Source organism: Mauremys reevesii, linkage group 9 (assembly GCF_016161935.1).
Source record: "Mauremys reevesii isolate NIE-2019 linkage group 9, ASM1616193v1, whole genome shotgun sequence".
NCBI classification, from domain to species: Eukaryota; Metazoa; Chordata; order Testudines; family Geoemydidae; genus Mauremys; species Mauremys reevesii.
In genome coordinates, this window is record NC_052631.1 from 55232781 (window position 1) to 55245962 (window position 13182).

The 13182-nt window shown below is 51.4% G+C and overlaps 1 protein-coding gene across 18 annotated transcripts in view; it reads right to left on the minus strand.

The window, feature by feature from the left end:
• The window catches only part of FARP2 (FERM, ARH/RhoGEF and pleckstrin domain protein 2), a 209780-nt gene that overhangs the window by 148187 nt on the left and 48411 nt on the right, over positions 1-13182 (minus strand). The gene's annotated exons all lie outside the window — the stretch shown is intronic.

A 13182-nucleotide genomic window follows, 5' to 3' on the forward strand; every position in this document is an offset into this window, starting at 1 on the left:
CAGAGTATCGTGGGATGCAATTCCCATTCGTGTTCCTTGGAGAAGTGTCTGCTGAGTGTGTCGGCGGTAGCGTTGTGGCGATTTCTGTGTGAAGTTGTATGCACCAATTCCATAACCAGATGGCTTCTGTGCATAGGGAGTATGATCGTGCTCTCCCCTGCCTGTTGATGTAGAACATGCATGCTATATTGTCCATCAGGACCCAAACGGATTTGTTCTTTATGATGGGGAGAAAGTGAAGGCAGGCGTATCTGACCGCTCTGAGCTCTAGAAGATTTATGTGCAGACGCAACTCTGATAGGGACCAGCGGCCCTGTGCCATGTGTTCCCCTAGGTGCACTCCCCAACCTATCAGGGATGCGTCCGTGGTGAGCATGAGTACTGGGGAGTACGGATGGAAGGGGACACCCGTGCATAGCAGAGCTTTGGAGCAGAGCCCAGAGCTGGAGCGTGGAGCAGCTCCAGAGCAGCAGGTTTTTGCCTGGAGCTGGAGCGGAGCCGGAGCACAGTTCCAAAGCCCTGGTGCATAGGTTCTCTGGTTTTGTCCACCAATGTAGGGAGACCAATACGTTTGCTGGAGGAGTTAGCATCAAGCAGAAGCTGTATCTGCTGGGTTTGTAGTTGGAGTTGAGCCAACCCTGAAGGCATCTCATGTGCAGCCTGGCATATCTGACCACGAAGGTGGTAGCTGACATGTGACCAAGAAGCTGTAGGCAGGTCCGTGCTTGTATTCTGGGGCGAACAGAGAGCGTGCATATGAGATGTGTAATAGTGAGGCTCTGGTTGGAATTGAGTCCAGGTGAGCTCTGATTAACTCTATCTGCTGGGTGGGTATCAGGGTAGATTTTTGGATGTTTATTTGGAAGCCTAGACTGTGGAAGAGGGAAATGGTAAAATGCATCACTTTTAACGTCTTGTCATATGAGCCGCCTTTGATAAGGCTGTTGTCTAAGTAGGGGAAAAGTATAATCCCATGTTTGTGGAGGTGGGCCACGACTACGGCTAGGGTCTTGGAGAATCCTCCCGGTGCGGAGAGACCGAATGGAAGTACTCTGTAATGAAAGTGGTCATGTCCAAGTGTGAATTGTAGGAAGCCTCTGTGTGCTGGACGAATGGATATGTGGAAATAGGCATCTTGTAGGTTGAAGGCTATGAACCAGTCCCCTTGTTCCAGTCCGGGTATTACTGTGCCCAAGGTGACCATCTTGAATTTCTGTTCACATACAAATTTGTTCAGTCGGCATAGGCAGGGGATGGAGGCCTACATTAGACCTTTCTTTTGTGTCAGAAAGTAGTGGGAGTAGAACCCTTTTCCCTGAAGTTGCGTTGGTACAGGTTCCACTGCACTTAGCTGTAGAAGATGGGGGAAGGGTAGGCAGGCAGGATATGAAAGGGATGGAGTAATCTGACTGAACTATTTCCAGGACCCAGCAGTCTTGGGTGACCTGTTGCCAGACATGGTGGAAAACATGGAGGTGGTGGCCAAATGGGCAAATAGGCGGCGGAGTCAAGGGGTGGTCATGCAGACCCCCGACCAGCACTTCAAAATTGCTGTTTGTTTCCCAATGGGTGGAAGGTATCTGGCTGCGCATGGTTTTGTCTGCGCCTAGGAGGTCTGTTGCAATTTCTCCCAATATCATATGGTCTGGGCTGGGGCCAGTGATATTGTTGTGCGCGGGGCCTCTGATAAGATTGATACCATTATCTTCTGGGGAGGGACGGGTATATGCTCAGTGTGCGCGAGGTGGTCCTAGAGTCTTTCATAGCGTGAAGAACTTCGTCTTTTTTTTAGAGAAAAGTTTATCTTTGTCAAAGAGAAGGTCTTCGACTTTGGTGATACCAGATGCAGACAGCCAGGAAGACCTGCTCATCACCACCGCAGTTGCAGTAGTGTAGGCTGCTGTGTCCGCCATGTCCAGGGATGCTTGTAGTGCTGTCCTGGACACCAACTGACCTTCAACGAGGACAGGTTTGAAGTCCGCTTGCCTGTCCTCCAAGATATGGGGGCAAAATCAAAGAGCTTGTTGTAGCTGTCATCATAGCTTGCGAGGAGGGTGGAATAATTTGCAATTCTAAATTATAGAGTGGAGGAGGTATAAACCTTGTATCCCAAAAGATCAAGGTGTTTGAGGTCCTTGTCTTGCAGAGTGGGCCAGTACTTGGCTGTTTTGTTCTACGCGTTGCTGCATCCACAAGAGAGGTGGGTTGTGGGTGGGAAAATAAGAAACCTACGTCCTTTGCGGGAACATAATATTTACATTCAGCCTTCTTGCATGTTGGTGGGATGGAGGCAGGGGTCTGCCAGAGAGTATCAGCTGGTTCTAGGAGGGCTTCGTTTATGGGTAATGTGATCTTTGAGGGCGCAGAGGTTTGGAGGATTTTGAGGAGTCTGTTGTGTCTCCTGGACTTCCTCCAAAGGAATGTCCTGGCTGAATGCCACCCTCTTGAAAAGTTCCTGGAATTGCTTAAAGTCGTCCACATTTTGTGGAGGTGGAGGCATGAGGGCTTCTTGTCTGTGGCTGATGGAGAAGCAGGAGCCGGTAAATCCATGAAGGGTTCATAGCCCACATCTTCAAGAGGGGGTTCAGGAGCTCTAGATGTAGAAGGAGCTGGAGACAGAGGCACAGAATGGGCTTGCAGTCTGGTGGAAGGGGTGCAAGGAGGAGTGGTGGCAGGAGCCAACCAAGGGTACTACTGAGGCCAGGACATAGGGTAGGAAAAGTGGGGCCCCACCCATAGGGGGACGAAGTAGGGAAACTGAGGCTGGTTCTTGTGAGGTGCCATGCCTTGAGATAGATTTAGCTCTGGTGGAGGGGGAAGACTCAGGCGGGGAGAACTCTGCCTGCTGCTGCATGTCATTCTCGCTGTCAGTGAAGGTAGCCAGATCAGGTGGCGAGAGCGGTTGTTCAAACAGTAAGCGCTTTGTGTCGAGGAGCGGAGAGTCAGGCTCAGGGGCAATGGAGATATCATCCTGATGCAGAAATTGTTGCTGCTCCCTCGGATGCAGTGCTAGGGAGCGTGAGCGGCAGCTTGCAGTGACTTTTGTTTAGCTTTAGCGGGAGCCATGGGCCATTTGTAGGATCCCTGCAGAAGTTCCGCATCTGCTACGGGGTAAGGGGCAGGCTCGGTGCCAACGTTCTTGTCAGCACTGGGATGGAATGCGCTGCCGGCACCAGGTCCACCGTTGGTGCCGGCGGGACCGGTGCCAAGGAGAGCTTTCCGCTGTGAGAAGTCAGGTCCCTGCCTTTGCACCCCGCATGAGCCGCAGCTGAGGTGCTGGGGTGGTCGGAAGCGCCTGGTCTTGGGGCTGGCTGTCAGTACCGAGCGTAAAGATCTTGCAGGAGACCCTTTGCCCTTCTGAATGTGTCTGCACGGAGACATTGGGGCTTCCTGCCTCTTCACCTGAGAGGGCAAAGCTGTGCTCCCAGTCAGTTCCGACTTAACAGGGGAGTGTGAGGGAGAGGGTTTACTATCCATCTCTATAGGCAGCTGCAGAGCTTTCTCCATCAGGAGCATTTTTAGCCGCAAGTCCCTGTCACGACAAGCTCTAGTTTTCAGGTTGGTACAGTGGAGACATTTGGCAGGGACATGTGTCTCGCCAAGGCATTTCACACAGAGTGAGTGCCTGTCAGGCTCCTTGGAGGAGCCGCATTTCTTAAAGCCCAGAGACCCCGGCATCATGGACGTATGATTGCCTGGGGTGGGAAGTCTCAACAAGAGATGAATGTGAGAGAAAAGTTGTTTTTTGTTTTTTAAACTAACGAACTATTCTAAAGGAAGGGAGAGAACTGGGATATGTCTAGCTAACTATTTCTATTTCTTTCTACTTATTTCTTTCAGTGACCAGGGAAGAGGTTAGCACTGCCCCGAATCCCGTCTTCAGCCGAGGACGGTTGAGAAAGAATTGAGGGGGTGTGGGATGCGCATGCTCAGGCAGACCCTAACGACGCGGCAAGACAGCAGCTGAGTGCGTGCGTCCCGACCAGGCACTGCTATCAAAGATCTCCGATCAACGGCACCGGGACACACCATCACCTGGAGTGGAGCACCACAGCGACAGCACTCGAAGAAGTAGTAGGTATATATCAACAACAAAGATATATTGCAAAAAACATTATGAGAAGTATAGTATGGAAGGAATCACACCAGGAAAGGAGCACACTGTGCCCCCAATGCTGAAAGGAGTTGGCCATGGAACCATGTAGAAACCATACTATTGCACACAAATATCAAAAAAAGTGTGCGTAATTTGGGCAACTCATACCTTCAGATTCTCAGCTTTATATGTATGATGGAGGCTAAGCGCCAGCCCCCCCTTTCCCTTCCACATTTGGCCTGGCTCACTTAACTATGGTGATGATGCAAAGCTTGACTAAAAAGTGTGACTTCAGAGTTTTCCACAAAATTATTCCTCTTTTACAGCAAAAGACAGCATAATCCCTACATATGTGCACTAATATTCTTAAAGAGCTACCACCAATATAAACACTGAAAATTCATTGCTGCTGTTGATGCAAGACATTAACTAAGCCAAATTACACCTACATAATGTTGTATGAGGACTCTACATTTTGAGCTACTTAATTTTCACAGAGGGAAGGTATTACATCTTTAAAATTTATTAATTTTTGTCTGAAAATTCAAATATATGGGGGCAGTATAAACAGAACAACAACAACAAAAAGATGGTTACTCACCTTTGTAACTGCTGTTCTTCAAGATGTGTTGCTCATATCCATTCCAATTAGGTGTGCGCACTCTGCATGCACGATTGTCAGAAGATTTTTATCCTAGCAACACTCGGGGGGTCGGCTGAGGCACCCCCTGGAATGGCACCCTTATGGCTCCGGATATATGCCCCTGCCGACCCAGTGCCCCTTCAGCTCCTTCTTGACAGCTACTCCGACAGAGGGGAAGGAGGGCAGGTTTGGAATGGATATGAGCAACATATCTTGAAGAATAACAGTTAGAAAGGTGAGTAACCATCTTTTCTTCTTCAAGTGCTTGCTCATAACTATTCCAATTAGGTGACTCCCAAGCCTTACCTAGGCGGTGGGGTCAGAGTGAGATGTTGCGGAGCAAAGGACCGCTGAATCAAATGCCGCATCATCCCTGGACTGCTGCATTATGGCATAGTGGGAAGCGAAGGTATGTACCGATGACCAAGTCGCTGCCGTACAGATCTCCTGTATGAGTACATGAGCCAGGAAGGCGGAAGACGAAGCTTGTGCCCGAGTGGAGTTAGCGGTCAGGTGTGTAGCTGGGATGCCGCTAAGTCATAGCACGCACGGATACATGATGTAATCCAGGGCGAGATGCGCTGGGTGGAGACCGGGAGCCCTTTATCCGGTATGCCACAGCTACGAACATCTGGGTCGTCTTTCTAAAAGGTTTCGTTCACTCAATGTAAAAAGCAAGGGCCATGGGAACATCTAGGGAGTGCAGCTGTTGTTCCCGTCGAGAAGCGTGCAGCTTCGGATAAAAAACTGGAAGGAAGATGTCTTGGTTGACATGGAAGGCAGACACCACCTTAGGAAGGAAGGTGGGGTGTGGTAGCAGCTGTACTTTGTCCTTACGAAACACTGTATACAGTGGTTCTGATGTGAGAGCTCTAAGCGCCTATACACGTCTGCCAAAGTGATAGCTACGAGGAAGGCTGTCTTCCAGGAAAGGTACAGGAGCAAGCACGTAGAGCCATGGGCTCGAAGGGGGCACCCATGAGCCTAGAGAGGACCAGGCTGAAGTCCCACATAGGGACTGGCTGTAATTCATGGGAACAGGTGCTACAACCACGAGAAATCTAGTGACCATGGGATTGGAGAAGATAGAACGCCCATTCTCACCCGGGCGGAACGCTGAAATAGCTGCCAGGTGCACTCTGATGGATGATATAGCCAAGTCCTGCTGTTTTAAGGACAAGAGGTAGTCCAAGATGACAGGAACTGATGCCCGTACTGGGGTGTTATGATTCCGGGCGCACCAGCAGGAAAAATGTTTCCACTTGGCTAAGTATGTGGACCTGGTAGAAGGCTTTCTGCTACCCAAAAGGACCTGCTGAACCAAGTGAAAGCAGCATAGCTCAGACTCATTTAGCCATGCAGCATCCACACTGTGAGGTGGAGAGATTGCAGGTTGGGATGAAAGAGCCATCCATGGTCTTGAGTGATCAGGTCTGGCCATAGTGGGAGTGGAATTGGAGTGTCCACTGACAGCTCCAAGAGCGTGGTATACTAGTGCTGCCTGGGCCACGCTGGGGCAATCAAGATCAGCCGGGCTCTGTCCCTGCGTAGTTTGAGCAGGAGCCTGTGGACTAGCAGGAATGGAGGAAAGGCATAGCACAGGTGAGGTTTCCACTGTATTAGGAAGGCATCCGAGAAAGAACCCGGGGAGAGACCTTGGAGAGAGCAGAACACCTGGCATTTCCGATTGTCGCAAGAGGCGAATAGGTCAATCAGGGGAAAGCCCCACTTCCAGAAGACAGAACGGATGACATCCGGGTGAACTGACCACTCGTGAGCCAGGAATGATCTGCTGAGGTGGTCCACTAAGGTGTCCTGGACTCCTGGGAGAAACGACATCACCAGATGGATCGAGTGGGCTATGCAGAATTCCCACAGACGAGTGGCCTCCTGACAGAGGGGGGATGACCAGGCTCCCTCTTACTTGTTGATATAAAAACATGGCCGTTGTGTTGTCGGTGAGGACTGCAATGCAACAGCCATGAATGCGCTGTTGGAATGCTTGACATGCCAAGCGCACTGCTCTGAGTTCCTGTATGTTCATGTGGAAGGATGTAGTGGGGTGGTTACCCGCTCCTGCTCTGTGGGGCTTGAAACAGCCCAGGAGAGGGCTGGGGCTGGGGCAGGGAGTAAAGCCCCGGCTGATTGAGGGAAGTGGCTGCAGCTGGGGCCATGCCCCAAACAGACTAACCAGGCCTTATAAGAAGGCCAGGGCAGCTAGAAGCTCAGGACTCTCTCTCTGTTTGTAGAAAGAGAAGGGCCTGGCTGCTAGGGAGCTGAGCAGGGTATTAGGAGTGGAACAGGGCTGTGGGAAGGCTAGAGGAGCTGGGGAGCTCTGGCCTAGGAAAGTCCCATGCTGTGGACCAAGCTGAGCACCTAAGACCAGTACTGGGGCTGCAGAGGGGCAGCCCAGCTATAGAAAGAGGCAGCAGGTCCAACCCAACCTTGTCTGTGATGAGTGGCATATACTGCAGTCTGTCCCAGGGAGTGGGGCTAGATAGTGACTGGCAGTAGCCTTACACTGAGGCGAGGTGGGGTTAGTGGGTGGGGGTTTCCCTGGGTGGGGGTACTGTCAGGGGGGTAGCAACCCAGAGAAAGGGGCCCTGGGGTCCTGGGAGGGACACAGGGGCCAGCGGTAAAGCAGATCATCAGCCTGCAGGGGGCACTCCAGGATGCTGGAAGAGCCAATTCCCATGGATGACCAGCAGGAGGCGCCCCAGGGGTGAGTCCACTCGCTTACAAGGGATAACTCTCCTGCCGACCATAGCCCCTGTGTACGGAGGTTCCCGAGGTGGGTTCCCCATCCCAGGGATGACACGTCCGTGACCAGGGACACGGAGGCCTATGGAGCATGAAATGGCACCCCTTCGCACACTATCTTGGGGTCCAGCCACCAGTCTAGAGAGGCTAATCCTCCTAGTGGAATGGTAACTACCGTGTTCAAGCTGTCCCGACTTGGTTGGTAAACTGTTGATAGCCAAGCTTTCAGCAAACGTAGGCGTAGTCTGGCGTGCCTGGTCAGATATGTGCAAGATGCAATGTGTCCCAGGAGGCATAGGCATGTTTTCACGGTTGAGGTCGGGAAGGTTTGCAGGCCGCAGACAATGTTCGCCATGGACTCAAAGCGCGCGTCCGGCAGAAGTGCCCAGACTAGGCCAGAGTTTAAGACTGCTCCTTTGAATTCTATCCCCTGGGTTGGTACCAGAGTAGATTTCGCGACGTTGAGCAGTAGGCCTAGTCAATCGAACATGGTCATGGTGGTCCGAACACGAGACCGCACCTGATCTCTGGAGCGACCTCGAATGAGCCAGTCGTCGAGATATAGAAACACTTGAATCCGTTGTTGATGAAGGGAAGCAGCCACATCAGCCATGTACTTTGTAAACACCCTGGGGGCCGTGGAGAGGCCGAAAGAAAGAGAGGGTGGTGAACTGGAAGTGATATTGGTCGATCACAAAGCAGAGGAAACGCCTGTGCGGTGGGTAAATCGCTATGTGGAAGTATGCGTCCTTCATGTCAAGGGCAGCGTACCAGTCTCCAGGATCCAGGGAAGGAATAATGGTCCCCAAGGAAACCATGTGGAACTTCAACTTTACCATGAATTTGTTGAGGTCCAGAATGGGCCGTAGCCTCCCCTTTCCCTTGGGGATTAGGAAGTAACGGGAGTAAATCCCCCTGCCCTTCAGTTCTCTTAGAACCTCTTCTATCGCTCTGATAGCCAGGAGCGACTGTACCTCCTCTAGAAAGAGTTGCTCGTGAGAGGGGTCCCTGAGGAGGGACGGGGAGGGAGGGTGGAAAGGGGAGGACAAAAATTGGAGTCAGTATCCACTTTCCACCGTGCGTAGGACCCAGTGGTCTGATGTTATGTGGGACCACGCAAGGAGGAAATAGGAGAGGCGGTTGGTGAAGGGTGGAAAAGGACCCTGTAAGGAGACTGGTGCTCCACTCTTGGGCACACCTTCAAAAGTTTTGGTTGGGCCCCGCTGATGGTTTTGGGGGGGGGGCCTTGATTCTGGCCCGTCTGAGGGCCAGATTATCTCCTCTTCATAGAATCATAGAATTCAAGATCAGAAGGGACCATTATGATCATCTAGTCTGACCTCCTGCAAAATGCAGGCCACATAAGCCGATCCACCCACTCCTTTAGCAACCGACCCCTGCCCCATGCTTCGGAGGAAGGCGAAAAACCTCCAGGGCCACTGCCAATCTTCCCTGGAGGAAAATTCCTTCCCGACCCCAAATATGGCGGTCAGCTGAACCCCGAGCATGCGGGCAAGACTCTCCAGCCAGACCCTCTGGAAAAAGGTTAAGAATATCATATCATTGACCCATTGTACTATTTACCAGTGTGGCACTTAATTGACCTATTGACTAAGCCCGTTATCCTATCATACCATCTCCTCCATAAACTTATCTAGCTTAATCTTCAAGTCATGGAGGTCCTTCGCCCCCACTGTTTCCCTCGGTAGGCTGTTCCAGTATTGCACTCCCCTGATGGTTAGAAACCTTCGTCTAATTTCAAGCCTAAATTTCCTGACTGACAATTTATATCCGTTTGTCCTCGTGTCCACATTAGCACTGAGCTGAAATAAGTCCTCTCCTTCCTGGTATTTATCCTCTGATATATTTAAAGAGTGCAATCATATCTCCTCTTATCCTTCTTTTGGTTAAGGAAAACAAACCGAGCTCCTCAAGTCTCCTTTCATACGACAGGCCTTCCATTCCTCGGATCATTCTAGTGGCCCTTCTTTGTTCCAGTTTGAATTCATCCTTCTTAAACATGGGAGACCAAAACTGCACACAATACTCCAAATGAGGTCTCACCAACGCCTTATATAACGGGACTAGCACCTCCTTATCTCTACTAGAAATACCTCGCCTAATGCATCCCAAGACCGCATTAGCTTTTTTAACGGCCACATCACATTGCCTACTCATAGTCATCCTACGATCAACCAGGACTCCTAGGTCCTTCTCCTCCTCCGTTACTTCCAACTGGTGCGTCCCCAGCTTATAACTAAAATTCTTGTTAGTCATCCCTAAATGCATAACCTTACACTTCTCACTATTGAATTTCATCCTGTTACTAATACTCCAGTTTACAAGGTCATCCAAATCTCCCTGGAGGATATCCCGATCCTTTTCCGAATTGGCAATACCTCCCAACTTGGTGTCATCCGCAAACTTTATCAGCCCACTCCTACTCTTGGTTCCCAGGTCAGCAATAAATAGATTGAATAAAATGGGACCCAAAACCGAACCTTGAGGAACTCCACTGGTAACCCCATCCACGTCTTCTAGAGAAGTCCTGCCTTGGCCGAGGAGGAGGATAGAATCTCTGTGGCTGCAGCCTGAAGGGCCTTCTCTGCATTACCGGCGTATGCATGCCCAGTGAACGCATGATGGCCCAGTTGTCCTTCAGACTCTGCAGCCTTGATTCTGTCTTTTCAGAGACCAGACCCTGGCCATCGAAGGGTAGGTCCTGGAGAGTCTGTTGCAACTCTGGTGGTAATCCAGAGACCTGCAGCCATGAGATGCAGCGCATGGCTATGCCCGAGGCCAGGGTCCTAGCCGCCAAGTCCACCGCGTCCAGAGACGCTTGCAGAGAGGTTCTGGCCACCTTCTTACCCTCCTCTACTAGAGCTCCAAACTCCTCTCTGGACTCCTGTGGGACCAACTCTTTGAATTTGGACATAGATACCCACGAATTATAGTCATAATGGCTCAGGAGTGCCTGTTGGTTGGTCACCCTGAGCTGTAAGCCTCCCACCGAGTACACCTTGTGCCCAAACAAGTCTAGATGCCTAGCATCTTTCGACTTAGGCGCAGGGGCCTGCTGGTCATGGCATTCCTTCTCATTGACCGAAGCCACGACAAGGGAGCATGGCTGGGTGTATGTGTAAAGGAACCCGTATTCCTGAGAGGGAACAAAGTACTTCCTTTCCATTCCTTTGGCCGTCGGTGGAATAGAAGCTGGCAACTGCCAGATAGTCTCAGCATTGGCCTGTATAGTCCGAATGACAGGGAGGGCTACTCAAGATGCTATCTCCGCCGACAGAATGTCCACCACCAGGTGTTGTACCTCCACCACTTCCTCCACCTCAAGGTTCATATTGCACGCCACTCTGCGGAGCAGTTCCTGGTGGGTGCGGAGGTCCATAGGGGTACTGCCTGCAACTGTAGTACCCGCCACCGCCTCATCCGGTGAGGACGAGGAAGACAACCCTGGGGCTAAAGGATCCTGGGGGAGGTCTGTCACGTTAGCAGAGTGGGCCTGCAATGGCACTGGAGCAGTTGTCTCAGAATCCCCGGGGGGGAGGGAGGGGGTGAGATACCGTCGCCTCTGGTACTTGTGGCTTTGAAGGGACGGAACACGAAGCCCTCGAAGGAGCTCCTTGGGCTTGATGGTATGCCCAGGGGGTCCAAAAGGACCTCTGTGGAGGTTCCAGGCCCGGGTTCTGGCCTTCTTCCAGTCACTGGCCTGCATCGCTCTCACTCTGGTCCTGGGCATAGAAGCCATCTTCTGAGTGTGACGATGCAGAAGCAGAGTGGGACGCCCAAGACTGTGCCATACAGGATGGTGCCGAGTCCCTCGGTGCCGTGCGGTGGCACGGTGCCGGAGGCTGGTGGCATGATGCGGAGCAGTACCAAGGCGGCGAACGGTGCCTGCGGGCCTAGTGGTACCATGAGCCTGATCTGGATCTTGATGGAGACCTCAGACGAGATCAGCCCTGGGATCGGTACCGGAATTGATGCAGAAAATCCGATCGGCACTGACTGTATTGCGATTCAGACCTCCGCGAGCCCAAACGGTGGCGTGAGTGCAACCGGTGCTGAGAACGAGATCGGTGCCGGGACTGCAAGCAGCACCGAGACGGATGCTGGGACTACGACTGAGAATGGTGCTGTCCTGCTTCGCTAGGCGGTCACATCAGGGACGGCTTCCCTTTTGACAGGAGCGTTCGCATCAGCAGTGCCGGGGCCTGATGAAGAACCAGCTCCGTGAGTGCAATCAAGTCCCGCGCTGTTAAGGTCTCTGGTGTAGAAGGCAGTCCCAGCTCAACCACGGTGCGCACCAGGGAGCTCACAAGCACCGGACTCAACAGCCCTTGCGATGCCGGAGTCAATGTGCAGGAGCCGTTACTCCGGCAACGGACGTGGCTCTGGCTGCAGCGCGGGAAGCACCGGCAGTTGGTGAGACAACGATCTGGAATCGTCTGGCACCTTCTTGGAATGCTTCTTCTGTTGACTAGGAGACAGGGACCAGCATGGTGGAGATCCGGCGCGCATCTTTCAACGAGTCCGAACGCAGTGCCGGACCAGTCGGGGCCGCAGGGGCACTCCACACCAAGGATGACGGTGCCGGATCCCGCGAAGTGGAAGGGACTGAGCTAAGTGCCGCCTCCATGAGGAGCTGTTTCAATCTAGAGTCATGCTCCTTTCTGGTCCTTGACTTGAAGACCTTGCAAATGTGGCACTTGTCTGCTTGGTGGGATTCCCCAAGACACCTTAGGCAGGAGTCATGGGGGTCTTCCGTCGGCGCTGGCCTCAGGCAAGCTGAGCAGGGTTTGAAACCCAGAGACCCCGGTATGGGCCTAGGCACCGGGCTGGGGTGGGGGCGAGACCCCGCTCCCTTTCAGAAAGAAACTAATCTAACTACACTAAATACTACAACTACTTATCACTAATGAGAACTATTAACACGGACTAAAGACATATGCTAGGGAGGGTGGAGAATAGCTAGCTGCGCTCCACAGTTCCAACGACCATCAAGGACGGTAAGAAGGAACTGAGGGGGCACTGGGTCGGCAGGTGCATATATCCGGCGTCTCAGCCGACCCACTGAGTGTTGCTAGGGTAAAAATCTTCCGACGATTGTGCAAGCAGTGCGTGCACACCTAATTAGAATCGATATGAGCAAGCACTCGAAGAAGAAACTATAAAATTTATCATAGTCTGGAATATATACACTGAAGCTACAATACTGTGTAAAGATAATAAAGAAGAGTCTGTGTGTGGTCAATTCCTTCTCTTAAAACATGAAGTTGGTAAAGAAGCCATTCAAAAAGTTCTTACGCTTCTGAGGTAAATTTTGGGAAAGGAAAGGATTCAGTTCAAACAATACAAGCAGAATAAGGAAGAGGAGGAAAAAAAGCAATTGGCAATATCTGGGCTGATAGCCCACAAGATTTAATTAATGTGATCAAACCCCGTTATTGAGTAGAAGCATCAGTAAATGGATAATTTATTTTTACTTTTATTTTGAGATGGAGGAGGAGCAAGATGAATCAGATTCTCTTCTATGTATCCTTTCAACTGACATATTTTGAAAACAACAAAGAGTCTGGTGGCACCTTAAGGACTAAGAGATCTATTTGGGCATAAGCTTTCGTGGGTAAAAAAAACCTCACTTCAGATGCATGGAGTGAAAGTTACAGATGCA